The sequence below is a fragment of the Phascolarctos cinereus genome, unplaced genomic scaffold (genome assembly GCF_003287225.1).
Source record: "Phascolarctos cinereus isolate Bilbo 61053 unplaced genomic scaffold, phaCin_HiC Scaffold_4;HRSCAF=312, whole genome shotgun sequence".
NCBI classification, from domain to species: Eukaryota; Metazoa; Chordata; class Mammalia; order Diprotodontia; family Phascolarctidae; genus Phascolarctos; species Phascolarctos cinereus.
Window position 1 is genome coordinate 8,218,882 of NW_027555847.1, and position 22,186 is coordinate 8,241,067.

The window sequence follows — 22,186 nt, forward strand, 5'->3', positions numbered from 1 at the left end:
TGAACACCTCTAAAAACGACTCCTACGCTTCCCTCTCCTTTTTGTGGAAGTGCCCCCACCCTTCCTTTCCCCATAGCCGAGCACAGAAGTGGAAGCTGCTTATACTCCGTCCTTTTCTCAGTCGGTTGGCCCATTCTCCTCATGTTCTTCCCTTTTCAGGGAGGCAGTGTGGTTCATTGGAAAGTGTACTGTCTCTAGAGCCAAAAATCCTGGGTTCAAATACTGCCTCAGACACTTATTACTTGGGCAAGTCACTTTGCCAGCCTGGGCCTCAGTTTCCTCATCTGTAAAATGAAAAGGTAGGACTAGATGGCCTCCCCTCTAGCTTTAAAATGATGACCCTTTTGATCTGTCCCTGTCCCTCCTCCTTCTCCTCCCCTGCCCCTTGCTCCCTATCCACACTGCTTCTTTTTGTATCCCCAGAGCTTAGCACAGTGCCTAGCAAATAGTACAATCTTAATACTTATTGTCTTTTTAACTGGGTATTTGCAATACTCTTTAAAGCAATAATGACATGTCTTATATGTTTAGGATTATTGCTAAGGATTCTATTTTCATGATATGGCAGTAATTTTCAACACACCGGGATGTTCACTATTTAGCTAAGAATTCTCCTAAACATGTATACTGATGATCCACATTAAAAACCTCCTTCTCTCTCTCTCTCAATAAAGCAAAAGTGTGGGACTATAGAGAAGGCAGACCCCTTTTTGAGCATACGATAGCCATGGCCCAAAATGACCCCAGGAAATTTGGCTCCCAATAAATTTAGGCAATCATAGAGACTCAACAGCACTGTGGGCTTGGAGTCAAGAGCCTCTCATATTTACTCACTGAGTGACCCTGGGCAAGTCACTTAACCGATCTCCTGAGCTTGCCATCCACTAAAAACTCCTGATATTTTTCCAATGACCCACTACCCTCTCCAATATTGCCCGCATCATGGATTCACAAAGACAATGTGTGGGTCTTCGTGGAATGCAATGTGAAATTTCTTACTTCAGGAAGAGCGTAGTGTGCCAGTTCTGGCCTGGTTCTCATTATCATTTGCATCCTTCCCCACAGAGGACTGGATGTGATCCCTCCAGGAACAGAGACATGAAAAGAAACTCTCCATGTGGCAAGGATGCTCAGGAATGTTTGGCGAGATCAAAGCCAGGCTCCACTGGGCGTCTTCAGTGTGATAAGGGCAGCCCGGAGGGGTGTCCTTCTGCCCTGGAGAACATTCTGATAACTTTCATCGGCGTCAATCACAGCGCCTTCACACATGATTCTCAGATGGTTTCACCTCAGTCTGAGCACCAGTCACTTCCCCTCATGCCGGAAAATCGGGCACGCCAGAGCTCTTCCATTTCACCCTGGCCTCTCAGATCTATGTGTAACCTGGTGTCAAACACGTGTACGTGAAAAAAAAAAAAACCACTTTAAAAACTATCCTGATGCCAGGAAGTGCCTCCCGTGTCAAGAACAGAGATCAAGGCCACCCCCTGAACCTTGATCTCCTTCCTTGCCAGGCCCGTGGCATCCATCAGCATCCCCACCTCTATTCAGGAGCCTGCCCTTTGATGATCTATACTGCATATCCTCCTGACAGCAATGACTTGTTTATTCATTTGATTTAATAGATTAATCAATAAGAGTTTGTGAAGGACCTACTGTGGGCCAGACATTGGGGGTACAAGTACATGGAACAAGACCCCTAGCTTGCAGTGACAGCCACTGTAGACACAAAGAATGAAGCAGAGAAGCAGGAGGTTGTTGGGGTGTGCTGGCCAGAAAACCACCTGCTTGGTTTATCTTCTAAGGACAGGCCAAGGAGGTGGAGATTCTAAAGCACCTAACTACTCATCCAGCCTGCCAGCCAGCTCAGAGGCTGGGCGGTGCAGTGCATAGGACACCAGGCCTGGAGTCAGAAGACCTGAATGCAAATCCAGGTTGACACTTACTAGCTCTGAGACTCTGGGCAAGTCACTTAATTCTGCCTCAATTTCCTCATTTGTAAAATGAGCTGGAGAAGGATATTGCAAACCACTCCAGTATCTCTACCAAAAAGGAAAAAAAAATAAGGTTACAGAGAGACGGACCCGACTGAATAACAAGAGAGGCAGCACCGTGTAGTGAACAGAAGGCTAGTCTGAAAGCCAAGAAGACTTGGGTTGGAGGCCTGTCTCCAGTAGGATTCTGGGCAAGTCAGTCAATCTCCCTCAATGCCCCCAGGCAGAGTAAGTTAAGTTGCACACTACAAGCCAATCAACACCGGAGGAAGGAGTTTTCTCACTGGGAGTTCCTTATGCCAGTGAGTTCAAGGGTCTTACGATAAAATCAAATTACTGGGAACTATGTTAATCAAAAGTGAAACAGTTACTGCCCTTCCAGGAGTTTACAAGGTAACATGTAAGGCCGTAGTGACAATTCTCCCCTCTACTCAGAAACAGGTCCACAGTCTCAACTTAGTAGGTCCCGGGACTCTTTTAGCCTGCCTCCCTGAAGCATCACAATAACGTAGCTTCAGGATGGAGCCGGAGGCATTCAGCTAATGGCTGGAGGACCACAGACCTCCTGCAGACCAGGCCTTCTATCTGCCTCCACCGGGGCCAGGATAAGGGACAGTAGCAGCTCACTCCCTCCATCCTCTGAGGTCTGGAAGAAGCCCCCTGAACCTGCTCCCTCAGGTCACCCTCCCGCTGTACTCAGGGCACACCACCTTGGCAAGCCAGCCTTCCACAGAGTCCTTGCCTGCTAGGGATGTTAACCAATGAATGCTCATCAGGCACCTACTAAATGCCAGGGACCATGCAAAAAGCTGGGGATACAAAAAGAGGTTTAGGAGCCTCAATAGGAGGGATTCATTTGTTCATGGGGTCCATGAACTAGGCTTTGGGGTTTTTAAATATATTTGGATAACTGTATTTCAATAGAAGTGGTTTCCCTTGTAATCTTGTCATATGCATTTAAAAACATTATTCAGAAAGGAGTCCATAGGTCTTACCAGACTGACCAAAGAGACCCATCTCTCTCTCTCTCTCTCTCTCTCTCTCTCTCTCTCTCTCTCTCTCTCTCTCTCTCTCTCTCTCTCTCTCTCTCACACACACACACACACACACACACACACACACACACACACACACGGAAGTAAGAAATCTCAACAGCATAAACCATGTCGTTTTCTCATAGCAGTCTTGCCTGGAAAAGGAAGAGAGTATTGTACACTAGAAAGAATGCTGAATTCAAAGTCACTGACTATGGGTTCAAATCTTGGCTCTGACACTTACTACTCATGCAACATTGGTTAAATCGCTATATCTCACTCAGTGTCAGCTTCCTCATCTACAAAATGATGGTAGTGCTGGGGAGAGGGGGTTGGGGTGGGGGTGATGTCTAGATGACCTCAAAGGTCCTTTCCACCACAAATGTATGAGCTACCAAGGGCTGCCTTACAGATAAGGTAGACACACTCCCTAGAGACATTAAGTGATTTGTTCAAATTCACACTTGTAGTAAGTGATGAGTTTATTAGGGTCTCAGACTGACTCCTCTCTCACCCCACCCAAACTCTGAGGCCCCTGGATCTTACCTATGCTTTCCCTGAACCCTTTCACTCTGCTTCCCCATCAGGGGTGCTGGTCAGCCAGTGCCCCTGCTTTGCACTTCTCCTCTGTCCCAAAGTCATGTAGCTGCCCCATCGAGTGAGGAAATGTGAGCCCAAGGTTTCCATCACAACAAGTGTGTTCCTTTTGGCCAGAGTCACAACCCCCTGTTGCTTCCTCCACCTTTTAAGGGATGAAATTATCATTAAGGTGAGTTACAAATGTCTTGGTGAGAGAGAAGGCTAGGGCTAGGGCAAGAGAGAGAGAGAGAGAGAGAGAGAGAGAGAGAGAGAGAGAGAGAGAGAGAGAGAGAGACAGAGAAGAGAGACAGAGAACAGAGAGAGAGAGACAGAGAGACAGAGAGAGAGAGAGAGAGAGAGAGAGAGAGACAGAGAGAGAGAGAGAGAGAGAGAAGAGAGAGAGAGAGAGAGAGAGAGAGAGAGAGAGAGAACTCCCCAGATGTTCACCATCCACCTTTTTTCCTTGATCTCTTTTGAAGTCAGCTGTGCCAATGCAGATGTTTAATGAGCTCACAGGGAGGAGAAATATCCTCATTATGAATGGGGTGGGGCTAGGGGTGTCAGCTTTCCCTAGGAAATGGTCAACAATTTTACAATCATTTTGGCAAATCAATGAAATATAAACTGAAAAGTTCAAATGGGGTGGGGGGTGGGGGCAGTTCACAACAGTTCATCTGACAAAGATCAGGAGGGTTAAGTGGCCCTCAACAAGAGTCACCAGTATACTATAGCAATCAAGCTGCATTAAGAGAGGCACAGATAAGATCCAGGTGTGATGTGGCCTCTGTCCTGATCTGAGGATAGGTGGAGTGCTATGTTCAGTTCTTACTAGCAGAGTAGGCCTGGGCAAATTACTTAACTTCTCCGCCTCCGTTTCTTCATTTGAAAAATAGAAAGGGATAGCTGCAAAGAAACCAGTAGAGTTTGCTTTCAAGAAAAAGCTTCTGAAGAATAAAAGCTGACCCAAGCAGAAGGGGGCTGCCCCAGGGGGACAGATTCATGGTCATTAGGGGTTTTGGGGGGAAATTAGGTGATCATTCATAAGGTCTGCAGATGAGGAGATTCTTATTTCTTTGGGTGGAAGGAACTAGATGGTCACTGAGTCCCTTCCAGATCTGAGATTCTGCAAGGATTCAACATGTGGAATTCAACACATCAAGACCAACAGACTTACTCCATTCCTAAGCCCTATCATTTCGGCCTCCATAACTGTCATACACTCCCTCTCTGCGCCTATACAGCGTCCGCTCTATTTGGGGCCCTCCTCACTTTTTGACTAGGCTATAGCCTCCCAATGGTCTCCCCGCTTTCAGTTTCCTCCCCTTCCCCAAATGAATTGTGGGCACAGCTGCCAAAAGAACCATCCTCAGGCACTGATCTTCCAGATGCCTGCCTTTGCTCAAGAAGCTTCCATGGTTCCTAATTAACTCTAATTGAATTGAATTGCCCTGTGTTTGACCTTCTGTTCTTGCTATCGATTTCAGCGAGTAATCCAAGCACAAGAATTAAAAACAACATTGAATTGCTCCCTGTCGATGGGAGTTGGTGGAGGAGCAGGGTTCAAGAGAGCCATTTTATAACATGTTAAAGAGGACAAGTGTTGGACTTTGTTAAGACACTTGCTTGACTTTCACCTCGAGGTCAATGTCAAGGCAGACGGGCAGCACCTGGCAGGTTTGCCAGCATGGCTCACTGCCAGCAGGGAACCTGTCAAAGCAGTTGTCTGTCTCCAGCTCACCTTGTCCCGGCAAAGACTGTGCTTCCCACTTTGTTCCTCCCAAGGCACACTTCTTAGTCTCCCAGACACCACGATGGGAAACATTTAAGAGTATATACTTGGAGCCCAGGGTTGATGCTCTGGACTGTCTCCTACATGCTCCTTCCTACACACTTGGGGAGTATTCCTTTGCTCAACAGGAGAAATCAGTGTTGAGTGCTGTCCTGTGACCCTTTCTGGCCAATAAACAGGAATAGAGGTGCCAAATTCCTGAGACTGATGTTCTCTCACGAGATCCACTGGGAAACTGACAAGGCTTGCTTCCACATTTCAATATTTCCTCCTTTTCTCTGTTACTCATATATATTTAAAACAGACACACATACATGTACACCACAGATAGACAAACACAGACATGCAGACTCATACATACAGAAATTTCCTCATAAACAAACACACATGCATACAGACACACACTCATATACACACACAATGGAAGGGCAGGGGAAGGCAGAAAAAAGATCTTCTTCTTAGCAACCTAGAGACTTTCACATCTGCAACCTGTCTACAAAGTCCCTTTTGTTCAGAGGGCCAGTCCCAGGACAGAAATCATCTCTTTAAGACAATTCCATATAGCTTCTTCTAATTCAGTAAGATTCTATTTGGTGTCAAGATTTTAAAAAATCAGGAGCTTTCACATCTTGGCTCCCTGGTTTTGGTAGCAATATCTCTAGAGAGATTAGTGGATTCAGAATCAGAAAACCAGGGGTCATATCTAGGCTCTGCCACTTCCACCTCCCTGACCGGGGGTAAGTCTCTGGGCCTCAGTTGTCATCTTTGTAAAATGAGTGGTTTGGAGGAGGAGACTTCCTAATGTACCTTCCAGCAGACAAGAAGAACTTAACCTTCAAAGATATTGCATTTCTTCTGTGTGACAGCCATCTCTACCACTTCTGACTTGAACCCTTTCACACCTTACTTAAATAGTTTAATGAGTTGTTGTGTGACCTACTGTCCAAGCCCTTGGTGATGAGCATCTGTGAATTTAATGAGGCTGGTTGTCAGACAACACATGTCGTTAGGCCATTGCCAAATCCCTCTTCAAAGCCTTTCCAACTTGGTAGGGCCTGACGGGGCTTGCATTCAGAACATCTGAGAACCAAGTGCCACTCTCCACAACATGCCATCAGAATAAGAACTCACTGCAGGACACCAGATTAAACCTTATTAAAAGAGAAGCTCAGCATAGGAATAAATGGAGTCTTCCTTAAAATGATGGGTAGCATCTATCTAAAACCATCAGCAAGCATTATATGTAATGAGGACAAGCCAGAAGCATTTCCAATAAGATCAGGGGTGAAACAAGGATGTCCATTATCACCACTGTTATTCAATATTGTACTAGAAATGGTAGCATTAGCGGTAAGAGAAGAAAAAGAAATTGAAGGAATTAGAATAAGCAAAGAAGAAAAAAAGCTTTGTAGATAATATACTTACAGAATCCTAGAGAATCAAGTAAAAAACCTACTTGAAATAATAAACAACTTTAGCAAAGTTGCAGCTTATAAAAATAAACCCACATAAATCATCAGCATTTCTATATATTACTAAAAAAGCCCAACAGCGAGAGATAGAAAGAGAACTCCCATTTAAAGTTACTGTAGAAACATGACTAGTGTGAAAATATGTTTAATAGGAATGTATGTGTAGTGCTTATATCAGATTGTATGCCATCTTGGGGAGGGAAGTGGGGAGGCAGGTGGGGAGGGAGGGGGGGAAAATTCAAAACTCAAAAGCTTATGGAAATGAATGTTGAAAACTAAAAATAAATTTTAAAAAAGTTACTGTAGACTTTATAAAATATTTGGGAGTCTACCTGCAAAGACAAACCCAGGAACTATATGAACACAATTACAAAACACTTTTCACACAAATAAAGTCAGATCTAAATAATGGGAAAAATATCAGTTCCTCATGGGTAGGCCAAGCTAATATAATAAAAATGACAATTCTACCTAAGCTAATTTACTTATTCAGTGCCATACCAATCAAACTACCAAAAAATATTTTATAGAGCTAGAAAAAAATAATAACAAAATGAATCTGGAAGAACAAAAGGTCCAGAATATCAAGGGAATTAATGAAAAGAAAAGCAAGGGGAAAGTGGCCTAGCCATACCAGATCTAAAATTGTATTATAAAGCAGCAATCATCAAAACTGCTTGGTACTGGCTAAAAAATAGAGTGATGGGTCAGTGGAATAGGTTAGGTACACAAGACACAATAGTCAATGACTATATAATCTACTGTTTGATAAATCCAAAGACCCCCAGCTTCTGGGATAAGAACTCAGTATTTGACTGCTGGGAAAACTGGAAAAGAGTATGGCAAAAACTAGGCAAAGATCAACATCTTACACCCTATACCAAGATAAACTCAAAATGGGTACACGATTTAGATAGAAAGGTTGATATTATAAACAAACTAGAAGAGCAAGGACTAGTTTATCTGTCAGATTTATGGAGAATGGAAGAATTTATGACCAAACAAGAGACAGAGAACATTATGATGCAAAATGGATAATTTTGATTACATTAAGTTGAAAAGTTTTTGCACAAACAAAGCCAATGCAACCAAGATTAGAAGGGAAGCAGAAAGCTGGGAAACAATTTTTACAGCCAGTGTCTCTGATAAAGGCCTCATTTCTCAAATATATAGAGAACTAAGTCATATTTGTAAGAATACAAGTCATTCTCCAATTGATAAGTGGTCAAAGGATATGAACAGGCAGTTTTCAGATTAAGAAATTAAAGCTATCTATAGCTTTATGAAAAAAACCTCTCTAAATCACTATTGATTAGAGAAATGAAAATCAAAACAATGCTGAGGTACCACATCACACCTATCAGATTGGCTAACATGACAAAACAGGAAAGTAATAAATGTTGGAGAAGATATGGGGGAAATTGGAACACTAATGCATTGTTGGTGGAGTTGTGAACTGATCTAATCATTCTGGAGAGCAATTTGAACTATTCCCAAAGGGCTATAAAATTGTGCATACCCTTTGCCCCTGCAATAGTACTTCTCATTTTGTATCCCAAATAGATCATAAAAATGGGGAAAGGACACACATATACAAAAAGATTTATAGCAACTCTTTCTTTGGTGACCAAGAATTGGAAATTGAGGGGATGCTCATCAATCAGGGAATGGCTGACCAAGCTGTAGTTTATGAATGTAATGGAATGTTATTGTTCCATAAGAAATGATAAGCAGGTGGACTTCAGAAAAACCTGGAAAGACTTATATGAACTGATGCTGAGTGAAGTGAGCAGAACCAGGACAGTACTGTACACAGTAACCGTAACATTGTGCAATGACTACATTTGATAGACTTCGCTCTTCTCAGCAATGCAAGGATCTAAGACAACTCCAAAAGACTCAGGATGGAAAATGCTATCCACCTCCAGAGAAACAACTATGGAGTCCGAATGCAGATTGAAGCATACTATTTGCTCTCTTGCTTTTTTGTTTGTTTGTTTGTTTGTTTGTTTGTTTCTTCTTTCTCGGGTTCCTCCCATTGGTTCTAATTCTTCTTTACAACATGACTAATGTGAAAATAGGTTTCATACGAATGTATATGTATAGCCTGTATCAGATTTCGTGCCATCTTGGGGAGGGGAAGGAAAAGGAGGGGAGAAAATTTAGAACTCAAAATCTTATCTAAGTGAATGTTGAAAATTAAAAATAAATTACTTAATTTTTTTAAAAAGAAAAGCTCATCAATACAGTTTTCAAAGTAAAAATGACTTCTATCATTTATTAGTCTCTCCACGGCTTAAGAAAGCAAAAGTTTGGTGTCTCCTGCATTTTGAAAGTAGGAGCATTTGGGGAAGAAGGAATGTTGTCGTATAACAAGTATATTGTTCAGTGTTCCCAGGCAGCAACATCCAGGATAATAAAGACTGCCAGGCATTTTTTTTCTTTTGCCAAAACAGAACTCTTTGTTTGGAGAGATAAACAAAACACAATTACAGAATGTGAAACTACAAAAGAATTGTACAAAGTGCACAATTATTAAGAACTGAACATCAACACACAATTTGCGCTTTTCTCCCTAATCCTTAACTGTTCTCAGTCAGAGCTTCATCCACCCTGATTCGATGTCTCCAGCCTTTTAGAAGAATGCTTCTTTGTAACTCCTCCCGAAGAAGCCTGCAGCAAAGTGTGTATATAATAGGAAAACCTACTAGAGTGGGGGTCATGAGACCTAGGCTCTTGTCTCAGCTCTGATGGTTCTGGTCAACAGCTGACCAAGCTGACGGGGCTGAGATGCAAGATTTGGGGCAAGTCATTTGACCTCTGTGAGACTGCATTAACTAGACGGCCTGCCAAGTGGTGAAGCTTTATGAATGCATGGGTTGCACAGTCGACCATAGCAAATAAAATGTGTACTCATGTCAGCAAAGCAGTATTACCGTGGGTTTCCTCCTGTCCTATTGTACCGTACTATACTTAGATGTTAACAAGAGTGCTTGCTAAAACAGAATTCAACCCATCCCACGTCTGCTCATCTCTAACACTTTCTACCTGTGTGACTTCTGCCCACTCAATTTATCTGCATGGGCTTCCTTTCCTCATCTGTACAATGAGGGGGCCAAAACTAGATAATCTCGAATGTCTCTTCTACATCTAAGTAATAATTTACCATATATAAATAAATAAATTTACCATTATATACCATCTATATTACCATACAGAAATAAAATAAATTTACCATTTACCATAATTTGCCAACAAATTGGGGGAAAACCAACTTTTTTGCAAATATCCAAATGCTAATGCTTTGGGGAAATGTTTGTGAGATCAGGGCCCTATAAGGACAGTGGGCCACAATGACTCAATAGCAGTATCACTCATCCCTTTCAATAATTTGCCCAAAAGAACACACATTCTAAATTTTGGGCAGAAAATTACAGAGCCAGGCCACATGGTAGAATAGTTTCCCACAAGTCGCCATGAAAACGTTGTTTTCTAGAAAGTCACATAAAGATGTTTCACTGCCCCCATTACTATTACTGAAAACCCCAGCAGAGACCTAATGAATGAAATAGCCAAGAATTTGTCAAGTAGTACGGGGGATGTTACTTTGGTGTGCCCAGAGCCTCCGTAAGGAACAAAAATCAAAAGAAGAAACCACTTTGTTGATGCATTCTATGGCATTGCACAGGGGACACGAACCCGCCTTCCCAGTCACATCAAAGGCAGCTCTTGGACACATCTGGCTTTTGCAGTAAGGGAGCAATATAAGCCAGGAGGAGGCCAATATTTCTTCATAAAAATCCTAACACTCAAAAATACCACCATGCTCTTCTTTAGAGAACAATTATTCAAATCAAATTACTGCCCAGGCTGCATGAATTATGAGTTTCTCTCACCCTCTACTCCCACCCAGAGAAGGCAAAAACTTTGTAACCCAACCACCAGAAGCCATCCCCCCCACTGAGGTTAAAGGTTTTCTGGAATTCAAAAGACTATTCAAAATTTGATTGCTAATAATTACATTAATTCATTATTAACAAGAACTCACTTCTTCATGTGATTTGTCATTGATCAAAGTCTCTCACAAGCACATAATAGCCCCACGAGCTGGGCAGTGCTAGAACAGAATGAGGGGCTAGGCCAGGAAGTGGTTTGGCCAGGGTGCGCACCTTGACCTCAAGGCCTCTTCTCTCCATGACATCACACTGCTTTTCTGGAATACACAATCCCTGCCCACCAAGACACTCTAATCCAGTCAAGTGGGTTTCCTCATTGTTCCCCACACTCAACATTCTCTCTTTCAACTTCACCTCTTTGCAGAGACCACAAGCTTAGAATGAAAGCTGTCATCACCCATCCAGTGCAGAATCCCAGGCTTCTCTAACACAAGAGCTTTTCCAAATCCCCTCCCTATCCAGTTAGTGGTGCTCTATCCCTCTCTTCTAGTCACAATAAATATATGGTATCATAACAGGAGAATCAGTAGAATACTGATCCTCAGGGGCAGAGCTGTTTGGTATTCGTCTCTGTTTCCCCAGCACCTAGCACTCTCTCTGATGCATAGTAGGTGGTAGATGACTATTTGTTGAATTTAATTAAGTTTCATAAGATTTTATAGTTGAGAATCCAACTTCCTTGTGAATCAGAGAATCTCTGAAAGACCCCTAGGATCCTAGTTTTACAGCTGGAGAGGACTCAGTGACCTTCTGTGTGGAGAAAACTAAGTCCAGGAAAGTAAAATGATTTGCCTGTAGTCCTTCCAGCGAGTAGCAGAGATGGGATTTGAACCCAGGTCTGAAGTATTCGGCCTCTTTTGAGGACTACAAGTAATCCACAACTCACTTCTTTGAGAGGCAGCCTGTTCTGTTTATAGCCGGCTCTCATGGTTAGGAAATTCTTCCTTAATGCTGACTTGAAATCTGCATCCCTATAAACTTTACCACTTGTCCCCATTCTACTCTATTGAGTAACCAAGACTCCTCTTTATCCCTCTTCCACAGATACCCCTTCAGCTTTCTGAAGAAAACTACAATTCTTGCTGCCCTCCTCAACACCACCACCACACACAGACCAAATCTTGTCTTCTCCTGGACGAACACCTCCACTTTTTTCAACCATCATCCCAACAACATGGCTTCCAGACTTTCCAGATCATGGGGCCACAGCACTGAAAGATTCAGAGCCGATTGGGACCTCAGGTTTCATTGACTTCAACCATTCACTTTCCAGATAACAAGTGCTGGGAAAAGCAGGTTCCAAACTACAGTTTCTGGTGGCAGAATTACACAGCTGCTGATTGTCTCTATACTTAACCTTCCTTTAGTACACAGTATAGGACTGTGAACACTCTGTCATCTGGACCTTTGTCTCTTCATTCTGCACTGCTTTCCTTCCCATACTTTATGGTCCTATCATACTTACCAGCTACAGGACTGCACACACAACATTCCATCCACTGACAGTCCCCAAGCCAGGAATGCTCTGTCTCTTTCTGTCCCTCTGCCTCTTGAGATCCCTGGCCTTCTTCCAAACAGTACAAATAACACATGAAGTTTTTCCCAATCCTTTTAAGTACTAATGTGCTCCCTCCCTATCTTGTATGGTGGTATGTGAATTAGGATAAGTGATCATTTTGATGTGGGATCAGTTTGTGATATCAGTGGTCTTATTATATACCTCCGCTGACACCAGAACATTTAACCATGACCAGATGAAACAAGATTAAACTAGCTTCCCTAACTTTAATTTTTTGTTAGTTGGATGTGGGATTTTGTGCCTAACACGCGTGCTTTGTTACTTTTTAATTCTGTGGTTATAAAGAATGGCTGTTACTCCAGGGAAACATGCAAGAGTTGTATTTTATATGCATTTATAATGTGTTCCTTCCACTGACCCATGAACAACATGAACAACAAAAACTAAAACACTTAAAAGTAAACATGCAGAGTCCAGCAAAACAAATTCTCATGTTGCTCACTCCTGAAAATGTATGAATCTCTTTGCATTTTAAGTTCATCACCTCCCTGAGAGACAGTGAGGAGCATGTTCTCTTTTTGACTCACGGCTCATCACTGCATTCATCAAAGTTCTAATGTTTTTTAAGTTGTTTTTCTATATGATGTTGTCATTATATACATTTTTCTCCTTGTTCTGCTCCACACTGAATTAGTTCATAGAGGTCTTTTCAATTTCCTCTGAAACTGTTCATTTTGTTATTTCTCATGGTGCAATAACACTCCATTGCACTCACAGGCCATAATTTCCTCAGCCATTCCCCAACTGATTGGTACCTCCTTGGTCCATAGTTTTGGGGTACTAATAAAAGAATATTTTTGTACATATTCTGTACACATAAGTCCTTTTTTCTTTTTCTTTGATCTCTTTCACAGGTAGACCTAGTAATGGTGTCTTTGGGTCAAAGGCTATTAGTCATATTTGGGGCAGAGTTCCATATTGCCTGAATCACTAGATCAGAGCACAGCTCCACCAATTCATAGTACACCAACTGCATTAATGTGCCTGTTTGCAGGCAGCTTCACCAACATCTGTTATTTTCCTCTTTTGTCATTTTGCCACTCTAATGGGTATGAAGTAGATCCTCAAAGTTGCTTTAACTTTCATTTCTCTAATTGTATGTGATTTGAAGCATTTAAAAAATAGTCCGTGATGGCTTGAATTTCTTCCTTTGGAAACTGCCTGTTTGTGTCTTGACCATTTATGTATTAGAGAATGCTTTCAATCTTATAAACTAATTTCTTTAGATATCTAGGACATGAGACTTCTAACAGAGATACTTGCTGTAAAGATTTTCCTTCATTTAGCTGTTTCCCCCTAATTTTAACCACAGTTTGTTTGTACAAATCCTCTAAAATTTTATGTCACCCAAATTGTCCCTTTGATCTCATGTGTTTCTCTATATGTTGTTTAGTCATGAACTCTTCCCCCATCCTTAGATCTGAAAGGTAATTTCCTCTTTGCTTCTCTAATGTGTTTATAATGAGACCTTTTCCATCTTGATCATGTATTCATTTGTAGCTTATCCTTGTATATGGTGGGAGGTGTTGGTCTAAACCTTATTTCTGCTATACTGCCATCTAGTTTTCCCAACAGTTTTTGTCAAATAGTGAGTCCTTTTCTTAGTACTTTCATGTGTATACATATGTGTGTATGTGTGTATGTACATGTGCTTGTGTGTGTGTGTGTGTGTGTGTGCGTGTGCATGTGTGGGCATGTCCCTCAGGTTTCTGTCCTAGTCCCTCTCTTCTTCTCCTTCTGCACTACTTCATTTGGTGATTTCATTAGCTCCCATGGACTTACTTCCCATCTCTACACTGAACATTCTCCAATCTACTTAACTTGCCCTCAACTCTCCGCAGACCTCCAATCTCATACTTCCAACTGCCTTTCAGACAGCAAAATTTCAATGTCCGGTAGATATCTTAAACTCAACCTGTCTAAAACAGAACTCATTATTTCTACCCTATATCCCTCCCCCTCTCACCTTCCCTATGACTGTCAAAAATAATAACATTCTCCCAGTTGCTCAGGCTCCAAACCTAGGAGTTATCCTGGACTCCTTACTCTCTCTCAACCTCTATATCCAATATAGTGCAAGGCCTGCCAACTTCACCTTTGTAACATCTCCCAAACATGCCCCCTTCTCTCCTCCAACATTGTCCTCATTCTGGTGCAGGCCCTCATTACCTCACACCTGGACTGCTGCAATAGCCTCATAGTGGGTTTGCATGCCTCCAGTCTGTCCTCACTCCAGTCCATCCTCCATTCGGCCACCAAAGTGATTTTCTTAAAATATGGTTCATATCATCTCACCCCTACTCATCCTACTAGACGAACTCCAGGGGCTCCCTATTGCCTCCAAGAGCAAATACAAAATGCTGTTTTACATTCAAAACACTTAATAACCTAACCTTCTTCCCCCTTTGCAATCTTCTTACCCCTTACTTCTCCACACTATTCTTTGATCCAGTGAAATTAGTCTCCTGGCTCTTCCATGAACATGATACTCCATCTCTTGACTCTGGGCATTTTCACTGGCTATGCCTAGAATGTTCTCTCTGCTCAACTCCAGCTACCGACTTCCCTGGCTTCTTTTAAGTTTCAACTACAATCCCATCTTTTACAGGATATCTTTCCCAACTTCTCTTAATTCTAGCAACTTCTCTCTGATAATTATTCCCTGTTATCCTGTATATAGCTTTCTTTGTATATATTTGTTTGCATGTTGTCTCCCCCATTAGACTGTAAACTCCTTGTATAGAAAATTTTACTGGTCAGCTCTATGACTAGGGGAAGAGTTTATGACCAAACAAGAGATAGAGGGGGCAGCTAGGTGACACAGTGGATAGAGCACCAGCCCTGAAGTCAGGAAAGCATGAGTTCAAATTCAGCCTCAGACCAAACACTTGACACTTACTAGCTGTGTGACCCTGGGCAAGTCACTTAACCCCAATTGCCTTTAAAGAACCATCTGATTAAAAAAAAGAGAGAGAAAGAGAAGATCATGGGAAGTGTAATGAATAATTTTGATCATATGAAATTTAAAAGGGTTTATTCAAACAAAACCAATGCAGCCAAAATTAGAAGGAAAGCAGGAAACTGGGAAAGAATTTTTATAGCAAGTTTCTCTGACAAAGGCCTAACTTCTCAAATATGTAGAGAACCAAGTCAAATTCATAAAAACAAGTGCCATTCCCCAATTGATAAATAGTCAAAGGATATGAATAGGAAGTTTTCAGAAGACATCAAAGCTATCTATAGTAATATAAAAATTCTTTAAACAATTAATAGTTGAACAAATGCAAATTAAAACAATTCTGAGGTACCAACTCACACCTATCAGACTGACTAACATGACAGAAAAGAAAAATGACAAATGCTGGAAGGGATGTGAAAAAATAGGGACACTAATGTACTACTGGTAGAATTGTGGAGTCCAAACATTCTGGAGAACAATTTGGAACTATGCCTAAAGAGCTATAAAACTGTGTGTGCCCTTTGATTCAGAAACACCACTAGGTCAGTATCCCAAAGAGATCTAAGAAAAAAGAAAAGGACTGATATGTACAAAAATATAATAGCTCTTTTTAGTGGTAGCAAAACAAAAAATGGAAATTGAAGGAATATCCATCAACTGGAGAATGGCTAAACAAGTTGTGGTATATGATTGTGATGGAATACTCTTGTTTTGTAAGAAATGATGAGTAGGATGATTCCAGAGAAACCTAGGAAGACATACACAAACTAATGCAGAGTGAAGTAAGCAGAACCAGAACAATATTGTACACAATAACAGCAATGCTATAACAACAATTAACCGTGACAGACTTAGCTTCTGTAATCAATATAATGATGCAAGACAATTCCAAAGGACTCATGATGGAAAATGCTAGACACCTCCAGAGAAAGAACTAATGAACACAGTGCAAATTGTAGCATAATTTTTCCACTTTATTTTTCTTGGGTTTTTTTTTTTATAACATGGCTAATGTGGAAATGTTTTGCATGATTCCACATATATAATTGATATCATATTACTTGCCTTTTTGATGACTAGGGGTGGGGTTGGAGAGAGGAAGTAAATTTGGAACTCACCACTTAAAAAAATAATATTAAAAAATAATTTTAAAAACTTTAATTAATAATTTTTTTTAAAAATTATAAGCTCCTTGAAGGCAAGAACTGTCTTTTGCTTCTTGTTGTATTCCCAGTACTTGCACAGGGCCTAACACACAGTAAACGTTTAATAGAAGTTTTCTGATTGATAGACTGATTGGTCTGGCTACTATGGAAAGCAATTTAGAACTGTGCCCAGAAAGCTTTTAAATCATGCATACTCTTTGACCCAGCAATAAATACCACTACTAGGTATAAAAGGACCATCTGTATGAAATTTTGAATAGCAGCTCTTTTGTGGTAGCAAAGACCTGAAAACTGAGGGGATGCCTGTCAATTAGGGAATGACTAAATAAGTTATGGCATTTGAACGTGATATAATACTATTATGTTGTCAGAAATGATGATGGTTTCAGGGAAATCTTAGAATATTTGTACAAATAGATGCAGAGTAAACTGAGAAGAACCAGGAGAACAATTTATACAATTACAACAACATAGTACAGACAATCAACTTTGAAAGACTCAGAAACACTGATCTACACAATGACCAACTATGATTCCAGAGAAGTCAAGCCAAAAAAGTCAATGCTGACAGAGGTGATAGACTCAGAGTGCAGACCGAGGCATATTTTGTGACATGGCCAATTCAGGAATTTGTTTTACTTCGCAGTAAATGTTTATAACAGGGCTTTGTTTTTTCTTGCTTTCTCAATGGGGTGCAGGGGAGATAGATTTTTATTTTTTAAAATTAATTTAAAGTGAAATCATTGGACCACCTCAAATCCATGATCAATCAAGAGTTTAGACATCTCATTTCACAAAATCTTAAAACTGCCCAGACCTCTCGGAACCAGAGGGCAAAGCGAACACAGAAGGACCTACTGTCTCCTCCTGAAAGAAACCCCAAATGAAAACTCCTAGTAACATGGTAGTCAAAGTCCAAAGCTCCTGGACATATGAAAAAAGTACTGTAAGCAACCAGAAAGAAAGAATTCTGGTACCAAGGAGCCACAATCAGGATCCCATGAGATTTGGGGGCACCACCACCACAAAGGATCAGAGAGCCTAAAACGTGATGTTCCAGAAAGTGAATGACCCAGACTTGCAATCAAGGATAACTTACCCAGGAAACGTGATCCGAATCTTATTGGGGGTGGGGTGGGGTGGGGTGGAATCTGTAATGAAAGGAGGACTTCTGCGAGCAATCCTGATGAAAAGATCAGAGCCAAGTCGAAACTTTGAAACACAGACACAGGAGTCAAGAGAAACATAAAAAGATAGACATGAGTGAACAATCACAGGGGACTAACTAAGGATGAACTGTTTACATTCTACTATGAGGAGATGATACATGTATCCCTTCAGAACCCTGTCATCATCAGGGCTCACAGAGGGAGGTGGGGTCTAATTAGACAGAGGGCCTGCGAATGGTTTTGTTATATTTTGATGATCTTAAAAGAAAGGAAAGGGAGGGGGAAAGGAATATGCTAGGGGGTAGGGAAAAGGAAAGAGGAATGGTGGGGGAAATCATATCACATAATTTGGGTTTGCCAGTACAAGATTGTACAAATGGGGGGGGGGAGACTGGTGATATTTGAACCTCAACTTCATCTGAACTGGTCAAAGAAAGAAAAAATACACATAGTTGGGTATAGAAATAGATTTCACCCAACAAGGAAATAGGAGGAAAAGGGAAGAAGGGGGGTGGGGAATACAAGTAAGGATAGATTAAGGGAGGGATTAGTCCTAAAAAAACAAACTACAGACTGTAACCACAGAGAGCAGATCAGGAAGAGGGGTTTAAAGGCTAAGAACCTGTGATTGGGGTCTGGGTGAGGGAAAGAGAAAAGGGGCAGGGGAGCAGAAGCAGATGGCATCAACCCAAGAGTGTGGGGCCTCTCTCACCACTCTCCTCTTTGTAAAGAGGAGCCAAGGGAGGCCTCAGGCTGCAGTACACACCCTCCTCCTGACCAGGAGTCCTGACGGACTCACGATATAGACTTACAATGTGATTGAGACGTTTATTTTTTGGATTTAGCCAAGGCAGGAGTATGTTTTACTTAATTTTATATGTTTGTTGCAAGGGTTTTGGAATGGTTTTTCCCCCTCTTTTGATGGAGAGAGAGCCTAGGTAGAAGGCATATAAAATAGGTTTTTATTCATGGGGGAAAAATAAAATTAAGGGTTTTTTAAAGCAAAAAAAAAAGCACTGGTATTTTTAATGAACCATACATTTAGTCTGAGTCAATGGTCAGGCTACATGAATCTAGGCTTTGTGACCAGGACAAGGGAAGTCAGGGGATCGTCAATGAGCAGGCTAGAGAAAGCCCCTTCATTTTGCAAATGTGGAAATGGAGTTTTAGTTCCTTATTTCATCTGCTCCTGGACAGCCTTCTCTCCAGAACTGAATGAACCAAATGGACCAAGTAGATCAATTGCCTATGCGAATTTAATGAAGGAAATGAGCAAGAGTGACAAAAGGAGGGGTAGACACAGATGGGCAGCAACCTGTATCAGTGGAGAGAATGTGTGAATTGATGAGATCACAGCCCTCTCAGAGTATTCAAGAATTAGGTGATCCCTAAGAGGCAACATAGGACAGTAAACAATAACCATCATCGTAGTTCATAATAGCTGGCATTTATAGAGTGCTTGGAGGTTTGCAAAGCCCTTTACAAATATAATCTCATTTCATCCTCACAAGGCCTCCATTTTACAAATGAGGAGCCTGAAGCTTAAATAGTTTAAATATTTTGTCTGTAGTTCTATGGCTACGAGGTGTCAGAAGTAAGATTAGAATCCAGGTCCTCTTGACTCCAGGCACAGCCATCCTTACATTATATTGCATTATACTGTTTGTTGTTGTTTGGTCATTCTTTAGCCATGTCTGACTCTTCATGATTCCTTTTGGGGGTTTTCTTGGCCAAAATACTGGACTGGTTTGCCATTTCCTTCTCCAGCTCATTTTACAGATGAGGAAACTGAGGCAAACAGGGTAAAGTGACTTGCCCAGGGTCACACAGCTAGTAAGTGTCTGAGACCAGATTTGAACTCAGGAAGACTCACCTTCCTGACTCCAAGTCCATTGCTCTAACCATTTAGCCACCCAGCTGCCATATTGACTGTACTAACACATAAGTACATTATACCATGTTCCACTTCATTATACTGGGCACTGGATTCTGAATACTTAGTAACCAATTTGGTAAGAGTTGCTTCTCAATCATCAGGTACTCTACCACGGAGCAATAGAGCAAATAATTTTCTAGAAACCAACAGAAACTTTTCTGAGAAGTGAATGGAGAGCTGGTGAACTCAATGCATCACCAACTTACATAATACAATGGAAGAGAAAAGGGGGAGCACGTACTGGAAGGAAAGCACCGATTTCCATCCTAAAGTGTACACAGGGCTTTCCCATGGTGATTTTGGACTAGGGTAAACTCATTATAGTAATGATGCTCAATTTGTATGTATTTTCCATCTGGAGAAATTGTAAAACTTTCCCACAAATTTCTATTCACCCCATCATTGACTCACATCACTTGAAATTGAGACACCTTGTCAAAACCTCCAAAAATACTTTCCAAATGTGAGCTGGTATCAACAGATCATGAGACATGCACAGATCAAACCTCCTATCTCTCTGCCTGTGTCTAATACTGCCTTGGGGATCTCATAGCTGCCGTCGACACCAAGGACATCGATAAATATATCTCTGTGGGCAGAATGTAGCCTCCAAGGAGACAGATGTGCTGCTAATCTCGATGCAATGATTTCATCACATCTGGGCATCAAACTGCATTCTGTCCTTAGAAGAACATCTTCTCCTACTGACACCTGCAGACTTGAAAGATTCAGGGGCCCTGGTTACAAGATACCAGTTTTTCTGATAGACCTTCAAATTTGGAAAGGACCTCAAAGCTCTAGTCCAACACAAACCAATCATACTCATACCAATCATTTATTCTTTCAATAAGCACTGCTGACAAAAAATAAGATACAGTACCTGCCTTCAAGGAGCTTACAATCTATGAAGGAAGCAAGCCAGATACAGACAATTAAATTCAAAGTAATTTCCAGAGAAAGGGCAGTGGGGGAGAGGGTAGGAATCAGGCTACAAGAGAAGAAATCTCATCTACAACATTCTAATGGTCATCCAGTCTCCATGTGATGACCGTTAGTGTTTGGAGAGCTCACTGCCCCGTCACGGAACTGACTCCACTTTTAGATCATTTGGTTAAGATATCCTTACTGTATAGGCTCAGGGGAGGATGGTCAGAAAGAGATGACACAGATCCCACTACTGACAAGATGGATGCAACTTGGGGCAGTGTTTGAAAGATGAAGATGAAAAGAGTCAGGTTTAAACTTGAGGATGGGAAAATCTTCCTAAAAATTGGAGATGTACTAGCATGTATTATGCTACCTCAGGAGGTAGGGAGCTACCTGTCTATGGAGCTCTTCAAACAAAGAGTAATAAATACCAGGAGGGAAGGGTACTGTAGAAGGTTAGGGTAATAAATACTGGGAGGGAAGGGTACTGTAGAGGGGATTCATATGGATTGGACTAGGTGACCTCTTAAGCCCATGAAGCTCTGAGATCCCAAGAGTCTATTATTATTCTACTCACTCTGCAAAGGACTTTTTTTCCTAATTACTGTGATTAGTACACCCAGCCTCTAGCAGATTGTAACATTTTTTATGCCAAGCCCAGACCTGTCCTTTATAAAGTCCACCCATTGGTCAAAGGTCTGCCATCCACAGCCAAGCAAATCAATTCTAGTCTCATAGGATGGACAGATTTCAAGCTGGAAGAGACTCATTTTACAGAAAGGGAACCTGAGGCTCCAAGTGGTTAAGTGACTTGCCCAGGGTCACACAGGTATTATCTGTGGTAGGATTCAAACCCAGGTCTCTCTGATATCAAGTTCAAAGCTCTATCTATTACACCCTATTAAGATGGCATTAAGCTTTGTGTCTGCCAAGTGGCACTGGCTTCATAGTGAGCTTGCAATCAACTGGCATTCCCAGAGCTTCTTCATATGAACTCTTATCGAGCCCCCATCACCCTCAGAGACAGGTACTATTTAGTTTCTTCACACACACACACACACACACACACACACACACACACACTATCTTTATCCCTACTGAATTTCATCTTATTAGATTCAGCCCATCACTCTAACCTGTCAGAATCTTTTTAGATCCCAATTGTACCATCTAACAGATTCATGATCCCTCCAGCTCTATGTCATCAGTGGTTCTTACCCTCAGAGTTCTTGACCTTTCAAGGCCTAGGACTTAACACAAGAAGTCAGAGAATTCTTATGCCCACCAATGAGTGATGCCTTCATCTTTATTTAGCACCACCAAAATATGCAGCATAAATAACAGGCTTTGTGTCAACAGCTTTCTAGGACTGATGCTTCATTTATGCCTAAAAAAAGAAAAAAAAACCTTCCAGCCTCTTGGAATGAAATCCAGCTTTTTCCCCTGGCTGACTCGTGGGTACCTATTTATTCTGAGTGCCCAGATTTGTCAAAGAAAATGGTGAAGTTCTTGATTTTTTTCCCCTTTTTATGTTTAGGAAAGTGGATTTTTTTTTTGCACTTATCCCACTGATTTAAAAATACAAAACAAGCTAGATATGGGCCCAGGTTGGTAGGAGCCAAACTG

The 22,186-nt window shown here is 41.4% G+C and overlaps 1 protein-coding gene across 2 annotated transcripts in view; it reads right to left on the bottom strand.

Annotated features, from left to right (window-relative positions):
• Positions 1-22,186, bottom strand: part of SUGCT (succinyl-CoA:glutarate-CoA transferase) — a 619,772-nt gene that overhangs the window by 442,832 nt on the left and 154,754 nt on the right. The gene's annotated exons all lie outside the window — the stretch shown is intronic.